Raw genomic sequence first — 14146 nt, forward strand, 5'->3', positions numbered from 1 at the left:
CGAGCAGCTGGGAGGGACAGAGAGAGAGGGAGAGAGAGAGAATTCAAGCACACTCCAGGCTGAGCACAGAACCCAAGATGGGGCTCAATCCCATAACCTTGAGATCAGGACCTGAGCCAAAATCAAGAGTTGAATGCTCAATTTATTGAACCAAACAGGGGCCCCTCCATCCCAGCTTTTATTTTTTAATCTGGATTTGACTCATTTGCAGAGAGTGACGAATATGGAAATGAACCATTTTTCTCGCAATTTAACTTTCAGTCAGCTGGAAGGAGCAACAAAGGGAAATATCTTTTCAGAGAGGCTCTACTAAGTACTAGGACATTTCTTTTTCTTTCTTTCTTTTTTTTTTTTTTTAAGATTTTATTTATTTATTTGACAGACAGAAATCACAAGTAGGCCGAGAGGCAGGCAGAGAGAGAGAAGGGGAATCTGGCTCCCTGCAAGTGGAGAACCTGATGCGGGGCTTGATCCCAGGACCCTGGGATCATGACCTGAGCTGAAGGCAGAGGCTTAACCCACTGAGCCATCCAGGCGCCCCTCTTTTTTTTTTTTTTTTTTTTTTAATGAACATATAATGTATTATTTGCTTCAGGGATACAGGTCTGTGAATCATCAGGCTTACACATTTCACAGCACTCATCATAGCACATACCCTTCCCAATGTTTATCCCCCAGCCACCCTATTCCCCACACCCACCAGCAACCTTAAGTTTGTTTCCTGAGATTAAGCGTCTCTTACGGTTTGTCTCCCTCTTTGGTCCCATCTTGTTTCATTTTTTTCCTCCCTTCCCCCCATGACCCTCTACCCTGCCTCTCAAATTCCTCATATCAAGGAGATCATATGATAATTGTCTTTCTCTGATTGATTTACTTCACCTAGCATAATAATCTCTAGTTCCATCCATGTTGTTGCAAATGGCAGGATTTTGGGTTTTTTTGGGGGCTGCATAGTAGTCCATTGTATATATATATACCACATCTTCTTTATCCATTCATCTGTCGGTGGACATCTAGGTTCTTTCCATAGTTTGGTTATTGTGGACATTGCTGCTATAAATATTCAGGTGCACGTCCCCCTTCAGATCCCCACATTTGTATCTTTAGGGTGAATACCCAGTAGTGTGATTACTGGGTCATAGGGTAGCTCTATTTTCAACTTTAAAAAAAATATATTTTATTTATTTATTTGATAGAGAGAGAATGACAGGTGCCCCATGACATGGGAGAGGTCAGTGGGAGAAGCAGCTTCCTTGCCGAGCAGGGAGCCCAGTGTGGGACTTGATCCCAGGACTCCAGGATCATGATCTGAGCTGAAGGCAGCTGCCCAACCAATTGAGCCATGCAGGCTCCCCTCTATTCTCAACTTTTTGAGGAACCTCCATACTGTTTTCCAGAGTGGCTGCACCAGCTGGCATTCCCACCAACAGTGGGAGGGTTCCCCTTTCTCTGCATCCTCAATCCATCTGTTGTTTCCTGACTGGTTAATTTTAGCCATTCTGACTGGTGTGAGGCAGTATCTCACTGTGGTTTTGATTTGAATTTCCCTGATGCCAAGGGATGTTGAGCACTTTTTCATGTGTCTGTGGGCCATTTGGATGTCGTCTTTGTCAAAATGTCTGTTCATGTCTTCTGCCCATTTCTTGATTGGATTATTTGTTCTTTGGGTGTTGAGTTTGATAAATTCTTTATAGATTTTGGCTACTAGTCCTTTATCTGATATGTCATTTGCGAATATCTTCTCCTATTCTGTCAGTTGTCTTTTGATTTTGTTGACTGTTTCCTTTGCTGTGCAAAAGCTTTTGATCTTGATGAAGTCCCAATAGTTCATTTTTGCCCTTGCTTCCCTTGCCTTTGGTGATGTTTCTAGGAAGAAGTTGCGGCTGAGGTCGAAGAGGTTGCTGCCTGTGTTCTCCTCAAGGATCTTGATGGATTCCTGTCTCACATTGAGGTCTTTCATCCATTTTGAGTTTATTTTCGTGTGTGGTGTAAGGAAATGGTCCAGTTTCATTCTTCTGCATGTGGCTGTCCAATTTTCCTAACACCATTCGTTGAAGTGACTGTCTTTTTTCCACTGGATATTTTTTCCTGCTTTGTTGAAGATTAGTTGACTATAGAGTTGAGGGTCTATTTCTGGGCTCTCTGTTCTGTTCCATTGATCTATGTATCTGTTTTTGTGCCAGTACCATGCTGTCTTGATGATGACAGCTTTGTAATAGAGCTTGAAGTCTGGAATTGTGATGCCACCAACTTTGGTTTTCTTTTTCAACATTCCTCTGGCTATTCGGGGTCTTTTCTGGTTCCATATAAATTTTAAGATTATTTGTTCCATGTCTTTGACAAAAGTTGATGGTATTTTGATAGGGATTGCATTAAATGTGTAGATTGCTTTAGGTAGCATAGACATTTTTACAATATTTATTCTTCCAGTCTATGAGCATGGAACGTTTTTTCCATTTCTTTGTGTCTTCCTCAATTTCTTTCATGAGTACTTTATAGTTTTCTGAGTACAGATTCTTTGCCTCTTTGATTAGATTCATTCCTAGGTATCTTACAGTTTGGGGTGCAATTGTAAATGGGATGAACTCCTTAATTTCTCTTTCTTCTGTCTTGCTGTTTGTGTATAGAAATGCAACTGATTTCTGAGCATTGATTTTATATCCTGATACTTTTCTGAGTTCCTGTATGAGTTCTAGCAGTTTCGGGGTGGAGTCTTTTGGGTTTTCTGTTCTTTTCTTTTTTTTAAGATTATTTATTTATTTATTTGACAGACGGAGATCACAAGTAGGCAGAGAGGCAGGCAGAGAGAGAGAGAGAAGCAGGCTCCCTGCTGAGCAGAGATCCCAATGCAGGGCTCGATCCCAGGGCCCTGGGATCATGACCTGAGCCGAAGGCAGAGGTTTTAACTCATTGAGCCACCCAGGTGCCCCATCTTTTGGGTTTTCTACCTAATGCATCATATCATCGGCAAAGAGGGAGAGTTTGACTTCTTCGCCGATTTGGATGCCTTTATTTCTTTTTGTTGTCTGATTGCTAAGTCTAGGACTTCTAGTACTATGTTGAATAGCAATGGTTAAAGGGGACAGCCCTGCCATGTTCCTGACCTTAGGGGAGAAGCTGTCAGTTTTTGGCCATTGAGAATGATATTCGCTGTGGGTTTTTCATAGATGGCTTTGATGATATTGAGGTATGTACCTTCTGTGCCTACACTGTGAAGAGTTTTGATCAGGAAAGGATGCTGCATTTTGTTGGATGCTTTTTCAGCATCTATTGAGAGTATCATATGGTTCTTGTTGTTTCTTTTATTAATGTATTGTATCACATTGATTGATTTGTGGATGGTGAACCAACCTTGCAGCCCAGGATTAAATCCCACTTGGTTGTGGTAAATAATCCTTTTAATGTACTGTTGGATCCTACTGGCTAATCTTTTGGTGAGAATTTTTGCACTGTGTTCATCAAGGATATTGGTCTGTAATTCTTTTAGATGGGGTCTTTGTCTGGTTTTACGATCAAGGTAATGCTGGCCTCATAAAATGAGTTTGGAAGTTTTCCTTCCATTTCTATTTTTTGAAACAGTTTCAGGAGAATAGGTATTAATTCTTCTTTGAATGTTTGGTATGATTCCCCTGGGAGGCCATCTGGCCTGAGGTTTTGTTTGTTGGGGGACTTTTGATGCCTGCTTCAATCTCCTTACTGGTTGTGGGTCTGTTGAGGTTTTCTATTTCTTCCTGGTTCAGTTTTGGTAGTTTCTATGTCTCTAGGAATGCATCTATTTCTTCCAGATTGTCAAATTTGCTGGTGTATAGTTGCTCATAATATGTTCTTAAAATTGTTTGTATTTCTTTGGTATTGGTTGTGATCTCTCCTCTTTCATTCATGACTTTATTAATTTGGGTCCTTTTTCTTTCGGTTTTTATAAGTCTGGCCAGGGGTTTATCAATCTTACTAATTTTTTCAAAGAACCAGCTCCCAGTTTTGTTCTACTGTTCTTTTGGTTTCTTTTTCATTGATTTGTGCTCTGACGTTTATTATTTCTCTTTTCCTGCTGGGATTAGGCTTCATTTGCTCTTCTATCTCCCACTCCTTTAGGTGTAGAGTTAGGTTATGTACTTGAGACCTTTCTTGTTTCTTGAGAAAGGCTTGTATTGCTATAAACTTTATTCTTATGACCACCTTTGCTACATCCTAAAGATTTTGAACAGTTGTGTTTTCATTTTCATTTGTTTCCATGAATTTTTAAAATTCTTCTTTAATTTCCTGGTTGACCCATTCATTCTTTAGTAGGATGCTCTTTACACTTCATGTATTTGAGTTCTTCCCAACTTTCCTCTCATGATTGAGCTTTAACTTCAAAGCACTGCGGTCTGAAAATGTACATGGAATGATCCCAGTCTTTTGGTACCAGTTGAAACCTGGTTTGTGACCCAGGTTGTGATCTATTCTGGAGAATGTTCCATGTGCACTAGAGAAAAATGTGTATTCTGTTGCTTTGGGATGGAATTTTCTGGATATATCTGTGATGTCCATCTGGTCCAATGTGCCATTTAAAGCCTTTATTTCCTTGTTGATCTTTTGCTTAGATGATCTATCCATTTCAGTGAGGCGGGTGTTAAAGTCCCCTACTATTATTGTATTATTGGCAATGTGTTTCTTTGATTTTGTTATTAATTGGTTTATATAATTGGCTGCTCCTGTGTTAGGGGCATAGATATTTACAATTGTTAGTTCTTCTTGTTGGACAGACCCTTTAAGTATGATATAGTGTCCTTCCTCATCTTTTATGATAGTCTTTGGCTTAAAATCTAATTTATCTGCTATAAGGATTGCCACCCTAGCTTTGTTTTGATGTCCATTAACATGGTAGATTGTTTTCCACCTCTTCACTTTAAATCTGAAGCTGTCTTTGTGTCTAAAATGAGTTTCTTGCAGACAGCATATTGATGAGTCTTGTTTTTTTTTTTTTTTTAATCTATTCTGATACCTTGTGTCTTTTGATTGGACCATTTAGCCCATTTACATTTAGAGTAACTATTGAAAGGTATGAATTTAGTGCCATTGTATTGCCTGTAAGGTGACTGTTACTGTATATTGTCTCTGTTCCTTTCTGGTCTGTTACTTTTAGGCTCTCTCTTTGCTTAGAGAACTGCTTTCAATATTTCTTGTAGGCCTGGTTTGGTGTTTGCAAATTCTTTTAATTCTTGTTTGCCCTGGAAGCTTTTTATCTCTCCTTCTATTTTCAGTGACAGCCTAGCTGGATATAGTATTCTTGGCTGCATATTTTTCTTATTTAGTGCTCTGATTATATCATGTGAGTCCTTTCTGGCCAGCCAGGTCTCTGTGGATAGGTCTCCTGCCAATCTAATATTTCTACCATTGTGTGTTACAGACCTCTTGTCCCGAGCTGCTTTCAGGATTTTCTCCTCATTACTGAGACTTGTAATTACGTTTTTACTATTAGATGATGGGGGTGTGGATCTATTTTTATTGATTTTTGAGGGGGATTCGCTCTGTTTCCTGAGTTTTGATGCTTGTTCCTTTCACCAAGTTAGGAAAATTCTCTGTTATAATTTGCTCCAATATACTTTCTGTCCCCCTCTCTCTTTCTTCTTCTGGGATCCCAAATATTCTAATATTGTTTTGACTTATGGTATCACTTATCTCTGGAATTCTCCCCTTGTGGTCCAGTAGTTGTTTGTTCCTCTTTTGCTCAGCTTCTTTATTCTCTGCCATTTGGTCTTCTATATCACTAATTCTGTCTTCTGCCTCATTTATCCTAGCAGTAAGAGGCTCCATTTTATATTGCACCTCATTAATAGCTTTTTTTATTGCAACTTGGTTAGATTATAGTTCTTTTATTTCTCCAGAAAGGGATTTTATTTCTTTAGAAAGGGTTTCTCTAGTATCTTCCATTTTTTTTTAAGCCCAGCTAGAACCTTGATAATCGTCATTCTGAACTCTAGAGCTGACATCTTACTAATGTCCATAATGATTAGATCCCTAGCCATTGGTATTGCCTCTTGTTCTTTTTTTTTGAGATGAGTTTTTCAGCCTTGTCATTTTATCCAGATGAGAATAGAGGAATGAGAGGACAAAAAACTAAAAGGGTAGCAACGACCCCAGAAAAACATACACTAACCAAATCAGAAGAGACCTGAAACCAGGGGAAGAAAGGAGGAAAAAAATAAGATATAGATATAGATATAGATATAGATATAGATATAGCTATAGAGACTGGTGAATAGAACAGAGCCATGCAATTAATTTTGGGTGTATTTTCGTCTTAGAAGAGACTGTCTCCCAAAATTTTAAGGAAGGAAAAACTTATATATATACAAAAACAAGGGTAAACATGATGAAGGGATGGAATATGACTGTATAGATGAAAATTTAAAAGGATTCTAAAATTAATAAGAAGTTGGCTGAAAAAAGAATAAAGAGGCACCAGGGCGCCTGGGTGGCTCAGTGGGTTAAAGCCTCTGTTTTTGTCTCAGGTCCTGATCCCAGAGTTCTGGGATCGAGCCCTGCGTCGGGTTCTCTGCTCAGTGGAAAGACTACTTCCTCCTATCTCTCTCTCCCTGCCTCTCTGCCTACTTGTGATCTCTGTCAAATAAACAAATAAAAATCTTAAAAAAAAAAAAAGGCACCTGGGTGGTTCAGTCATTAGGTGTCTGCCTTCAGCTTGGGTCATGATCCTGGGGTCCTGGGATTGAGCCCCACATCAGGCTCCCTGCTTGGAGAATGCCAGCTTCTCTCTCTCCTGCTCCCCTTGCTTGTATTCCCTTTCTACCTGTGTCTCTCTCTGTTTAATAAGTAAGGAAAATCTTTTTTTAAAAAAAGATTTTATTTATTTATTTGACAGACAGAGATCAAGTAGGCAGCGTGGGAGAGGGAAGCAGGCTCCCCACCGAGCAGAGCGCCCAATGTGGGGCTTGATCCCAGGACCCTGGGATCATGACCTGAGCCAAAGGCAGAGGCTTTAACCCACTGAGCCACCCAGGTGCCCCTATTTAAAGAAAATCTTAAAAAAAAACAAAAACAAAAACACCTGCAAAACGGGAAGAATGTGATTAGGCTGGAGACTAGAACAAAGCCATGTGCCAGATTTAGGGTATAATTTGATCTATTAGAAGAAACTGTATCCCCCAATTTTTTTTTTTAATATTTTATTTATTTATTTGACAGGCAGAGATCACAAGTAGGGGGAGAGGCAGGCAGAGAGAGAGACCCTGGGATCATGACCTGAGCCAAAGGCAGAGGCTTTAACCCACTGAGCCACCCAGGCGCCCCTCCCCCAATTTTTTAAAAAAAGATTTTATTTATTTAATTGACAGATCACAAGTAGGCAGAGAGGTAGGCAGAGAGAGAGGACTAAGCAGGCTCCCTACTGAGCACTGACCCCAATGCGGGGCTTGATCCTTGGACCCTGGGATCATGACCTGAACCAAAAGCAGAGGCTTTAACCCACTGAGCCACTCAGGCATCCCCCCAAATTTTAAAGAATGAAAAATCTATATGTATACAAAAAATAAGGTCAAATACAATGAAAGGAAAGACTATGATTATAACAATGAAAATTTAAAAAAGATTTAAAAAAAAGTATTGATAAGATAAAATAGTTAAAAAACGTTAAAATAGGAAAAAGGAAAAATTAAAAAAATAGAATAAGAAAATTTTTTTAAAAATTTGACTTTGAAAGACTAAAGAATCATGGGAAAAACACCATGAATTCTATGTGCTCTATTCCCTAGCACTGGAGTTCTGCAATTCTCATTGATGGTGCGCTTGGTCTCGGCTGGATGTTCTTGCTGATCTTCTGGGCGTGGGACCTGTTGCCGGAATTCTCAAATGTCTTTACTGGGAACAGAATTTTACTGCACTTGCCAAGGGCCAGGGTAAGTAATCTGCTCGAGTTCACTCTTGGGAGTTTTTTTTTTTTTTCCCTGAATGCTTTCTATAGAGCTCTGGAGGATGGGAATGAAAATGGTGGCCTCCCAATCTCCAGCACAGAGGAACTGAGAGCTCAGGGCCCCACTCCTTAGTGTGCCCTTGGAGAAAAGCAGTCAGTCCCTCTTGTCTCCCTGGTCTCCAGCCGCATGCCATGCTCACCCAGCCTGTGACCGAGCATTTCTGTCTCTGGTGCATGTCCCGTTTGGAGTGTCCAAACCCAGCAGATTCCTGCTGTGCTCTCCTGCACCGCTCCTCCTGGAGGAGGAAGGTGAGTCTCCCTGGATCTGCCACTTGTGGGGTCCCTGCTCAAAGATCAGTGGCCTTAATGTGCCGTGGATCACAGTTTAAGATAACCCCGAGGTGGGAGCTCACTCCTCGGCCTGTCTCCGTAGCCGCCTTCCCCGCTCCCATACTTGGCAGCTCTGCCACACTCACAGCCCCCCAGTTTTCTGTGACCCTGTGGGTCCTGAGACCACACTGTCCCTGCGGGGCCTCCACCCTCCCCGCCCCCCTGCTTAGTCTCTGGAGTGATGCCCCTCAGTTTAGCAAACTTCTGAAAGTTCTGATTTTGTGCTCCGCTGCTCTCTCACTTGCTGGGAGCCATCCCCGCCCTGGCAGTCTATCTTCCCATTGCTTCAGAGTTACTTCTCTGCATGTCTTACCTTCCAGAAAGTGGCTGATTATCTGTTCCTAGAATTGCTGCTCTTCTTCTCTTCTATCTCCTGTTGAGTTTGTAGGTGTTCTGGATGGTTTGATAACTATCTAACTGAACTCCTAGGACCTGATGATATTAGGTCTCCTACTCTTCCACTATCTTGCTCCTCCCCCACCCCGCCCCCCGACATTTCTTTTTCCATTTAATTCTTAGAAGATCTTTCAGTGATGGCATTATTTTATGTGACAGAGTTTAACCCAAAAAAGTTAAAGTTAATTGTCCATTATATAGTAATGGGCAAAGTGCACATCATTGTCAGCTGTTTTGCCATTTTCTTCCAGATTGGTTGAGTGACAACTGACTCCAGTGTTGTAAGAGAACCAGGATTGTAACCAGTCTTGTAAATGTTCCCAGGAAAAACAGGAGGGTGGAATGTAGAATAGGAAAGAAAGACAAGCAAGGGTGTGATATTTGGCAATGTCCCACTGGGGAGCTCGGGTACTGTGAGGATTCCAGCTCAGAGGGTCCTGATTGGAGGTAAGCTGTCTTAGTGCATTTGGGCTACTATAACAACAATGGCATAAAATGGGTGGCTTATAACAACACACATTTATTTCTCCCAGTTCTGGAGGTGGAGAAGTCCAAGATCAAGGTGCTGGTAGAGTCAGTATCTAGTGAAAACCCACTTTCTTTCCTGTGTCCTTAAGAGGGGGAAGAGGTGAGCTAGCTCTCTGTGGTCTCTTTTTGTAGATGAACTAATCTGTGTCATGAGGGCAGAGCCTAGTAACCTAATAACCTACCTAATACCCACCTCTTAATATCAGCACCTTGGGCTTTAGCATTTCAATTGGGGAACACAAACATTTGGGCCATAACACAAAGGATTTGGGATATTTTGGGAGCAGTTCTCTGGCCAAAGAGAGGAAGGTGCTGGTTATGAGGAGTGCTGCTGGCATGTGTGAAAATGGCAAAGGGATGCAAGGACATATGAGCAAAGGCCTTACTGACACTATCCACTACAAGGTTATGTATATTTTGGTCATTTTCCACATGCTGTGTTCTGCCTTCCCAAGGTTGAAACCAAAAAACTCACATTCCTAGATAGAGTTCTGGCATAAGACCTGAGTTTCACCAGTCAGACATCTCCAAGTGTGGCTTGACTTCAGCTGAGAAAGCAGCAAGCAGGAAAGCTCATTTTCCTATCTAGAAGAGGCACCCAGTACTTTGAAAGCAGCAATGGCAAAGCTTCTGGTGTCTGTTTCTAAAGGTCATTGATGCCTAGTGACAGTGGCAGTGGTGTTGTTGGCAGAGTGGCCTTCGTGGTGTGGTTGGCCCTTGCTTCTGATGGCCTTCGTGGCAGAGCCTGGCTCTCTGGTCCTTCGAGAGGTTCTGTGAATTATCCAGTATTCCTTAATAAATTCCTGCATGAACTAGTCAGAGTAGAGATGCTTGTTTGTAATTAAGAACACTAAATGGTACAGATGATATGGTACCAAACCTTGACTAACAATAGGCTGTCCATAGATTTTGTAAATGCATTTTATTTCAGAGCAAGGATCTATTTCTATTTGAAATCAGAAAAGGAAGACGAGACAATGTTCAACAATTCCATATCTGTCCTGACCAGGCAGGAAGAAGATTGTGGGTTTGAGGGCTCTGGAATTCTCAGAGATCTTGGGGTTCATATGACAACTGCAAAGCTCTACAGGGAAGTAGTGGGTAGTTTTAGGATTTGAGTTCTTTGCAGTTAGGGGCTCTGTGTAATGTCTTTAGCAGACATTAAACATGAGCAGTTAAAAATTAAAAACATTATGTACAGGAACAAGGAAGAGGATGCAGAGGAGGAGATGAAGAGATATGCTTCACATTTATACATTTTCAACTAGCAGATCAGAACTTTGTCGTGGGTCTTGAAGTTTCATTGTAATCATGCCCCCAAGTGTTTCAGGAATTGATCCTTCCATTTATCTAGAAGGAAGTGTTTACTGAAGGCCTGGTATGTTCCGGTACCAATTATATTCCAGAGTAGAGGAAAATACAGTATTATCCTTCTTCTCAAACTGATTACAAACTGAACTGGTAGCAACACCCTTTGGGGAAAACAAACTGAAAAGAATCTCGTTTAGAGACACATTTCCGTAGGTCTTTTCTGTTTCTGCATGTCTTCCCAGCAGAGGTGTTGACAGCCTTGGTTACAGACTGTATTTTCAAGGGTGTGTGTATAGCAAACAGCCATGGAAATGAGAGTTAACATCTCCTTTTGGGCGGAGGGAAGATTTGTTTGATGATCAGGATAAAAAAGATAATGTCCCACTCTAAAACAAAGGTTGGGGAGGTTTGCTAGCAGACTCTTTAAAAAAGAGTGGGGGCCCCTGGGTGGCTCAGTCGGTTGACCGTCTGCCTTCAGCTCAGGTCATGGTCCTAGTATCCTGGGATCGAGTCCCGTATCAGGCTCCCTGTTCGGCAGGGAGTCTGCTTCTCCCTCTCCCTCTGCCTGCTCTTCTCCATGCTTGTGCTCTCTCTCTCTTTCTCTCTGTCTCAAATAAATAAAATATATATAAAAAAAAAAAGAGTGGAGTTTCCTACACTCTCAGTTGCATGGTTAGGATCTACCTAGACTGTCCTGCATCACCCCCATGGGATTTGGAGGTGGAGGGGGCAAGATGAAGTGATGCAGACATGAGTTTCATGCTGCCTGTGTGGTTAACAAAGTCCTCTGTCTCTGATCCAGGAGTCTTGGTTAGATTTCTCCCAGCTTCCAGAAAACTGTGGCTGGCTAATTGTAAGTTTGCAAATAGGGTAAAATCTTTTTCGTTTGTTTGTTTTTTAAAGATTTTATTTATTTATTTGACAGACAGAGATCACAAATAGGCAGAGAGAGAGAGGGGGAAGCAGGCTCCCCGCTGAGCAGAAAGCCTGATGCCGGGCTGGATCCCAGGACCCTGGGATCATGACCTGAGCTGAAGGCAGAGGCTTTAACCCACTGAGCCACCCAGGTACCCCAAGCAGGGTAAAATCTTAATCCCTTCATAGTTCTTGATATATCTTTCCATGAAAATAATATTATTGGGAAGCCTGGGTGGCTCAGTGGGTTAAGTGTCTGCCTTCAGCTCAGATCATGAACACAGGGTCCTGGAATTGAGTCCCATTTTGGGCTCCCGGCTCAATGAGGAGCCTGCTTCTCCCTCTGCCTGGCACGTCTCTTGCCTGTGCTTGTGCTCTCTTGCACTCTCTGACAAATAAATAAAGAAAATCTTAAAAAAAGAAGAATTCCTTATAGAAAAAAATAATGTTATTTATTACTTAGAAAAATTCATAGCACACTATCATCAAGAGTATGGAAAAATAGGTGTTCAGATTGGAAAGAAAGAAGTAAAACTACCTCTACTTTCAGATGTGACATGATCTCACAAACGGAAAACATGAGGAATCTACTAAAAAAATTGGCAGAAATAAACAAGTTGAGCAAGGCTACCAGATACTAGATCAATATACAAAAAAAAATTTCAGTTCTATACATTTGTAATGAACAATCCAAAAATAAATTAGGAAAATAATTCCATTTTCAATAGCATCAAAAGAATAAAATAGTTAGGAATAAATTTGACCAAAGGTGGTATAAAAGATACGTTTTGACAACTATAAAACATGTTGAAAGCAATTATAGAAAACCTAAATAAATGGGAAGGTGTCATATTTAATGTTCATATTTAATATTACTGAAGTGCCATATTCCTCAAATTGATTTACAGGTTCAGTGAAATCTCTATAAAAATCCTAGCTGGATTTTTGCAGAAATTGACAAGCTGATCTTACAATTTACATGGAAATTCAAGGGACCTCAAATAGCCAAAATAATATGGAAAAAGAACAATGTTGGAGAACTCACAATGCCCAATTTCCAAACTTATTACAAAGGTACAGTAATCAGAATTATGGGGCACTGGCATAAGAATAGATATACAAATCAGTGAAGTAGAATTGAGAGTCTAGGAGGAAACCCTCACACTTATACTCAGTTGATTGGTGGCAAGATAATTCAGTGGAGAATGAATAATCTATACAACAAACAGTGTTGGGACAACTAGATATTCATATACAAAAGAATAAATTTGAATCCCTACCTCACCCCACAGGTAAAAATTAACTCCAAATATTTAAAGATCTAAATTTGAGAGCTAACACTATAAAGTCAGACTAAAATATAGCTGCAGATCTTTGTGACCTTGGATTAGGTAATGATTTCTTAGCCCTTAAATCAAAAGCACAACCCACAAAAGAAAAAGATAAATTAGATTTCACCGGAATTAACTCTGTGCTTCACTTTGGAGAACAGTGTGGAGATTCCTCAAGAAATTAAAAATAGAGCTTCCCTATGATCCTGCAATTGCACTACTGGGTATTTACCCCAAAGATACAGATGTAGTAAAAAGAAGGGCCATCTGTACCCCAATGTTTATAGCAGCAATGGCCATGGTCGCCAAACTGTGGAAAGAACCAAGATGCCCTTCAACGGACGAATGGGTAAGGAAGATGTGGTCCATATACGCTATGGAGTATTATGCCTCCATCAGAAAGGAGGAATACCCAACTTTTGTAGCAATATGGACAGGACTGGAAGAGATTATGCTGAGTGAAGTAAGTCAAGCAGAGAGAGTCAAGTATCATATGGTTTCACTTATTTGTGGAGCATAACAAATAACATGGAGGACATGGGGAGACGGAGTTGAGAAGGGAGTTGAGGAGGTGAACCATGAGGGACTATGGACTCTGAAAAACAACCTGAGGGTTTTGAAGGGGCGGGGGGTGGGAGGTTGGGGGAGCCAGGTGGTGGGTATTAAGGAGGGTACGTATTTCATGGAGCACTGGGTGTGGTGCAAAAACAATGAATACTGTTACACTGAAAAGAAATAAAAAAAAATAATAATTAATGTTAAACAATAAAAAAAGAAATTAAAAAAATAACACTTTGAGAAAAAAAAGAACTCTGTGCTTCAAAGGACATCATCAAGAATGTGAAAAGATAATTCACAGAATAGGAGGAGAAAATATTTGCAATATATCTTTTACCATATATCTGGTAAGAGTCTTGTGTCGATGCTACAACATGGATGAAACTTGAAAATGTGTTAAGTGAAAGAAGTCAATCACAGAAGAGCACATATGGTGTGATTCCATTTATATGTAATGCCCATAATAGGCAAATCTATATATAAGGTACATTAATGATTGCCTAAGGCTGGGGAGTGATGGCTGATGAGTAGTGTTTCTTTTGGGTGCAATAAAATGTTCTAAAATTGGTTGTAGTGATGGCTGTACAACTCTGTGAATATACTGAAAACCATTTAATTGTATGCTTTCATAGGAGAATTGGATGGTATGTGAATTACATCTTTATAAAGGTTTTATTTAAAAATTAGGAATATCAGGGTGCCTGGGTGGCTCAGTGGGTTAAAGCCTCTGCCTTCGGTTTAGGTCATGATCCCAGGGTCTTGGGATTGAGCCCCGCATTGGGCTCTCTGCTCAGTGGGGAGCCTGCTT

This window comes from Lontra canadensis, unplaced genomic scaffold (genome assembly GCF_010015895.1).
Source record: "Lontra canadensis isolate GAN:19392208 unplaced genomic scaffold, GSC_riverotter_1.0 scaffold4, whole genome shotgun sequence".
NCBI classification, from domain to species: domain Eukaryota; kingdom Metazoa; phylum Chordata; class Mammalia; order Carnivora; family Mustelidae; genus Lontra; species Lontra canadensis.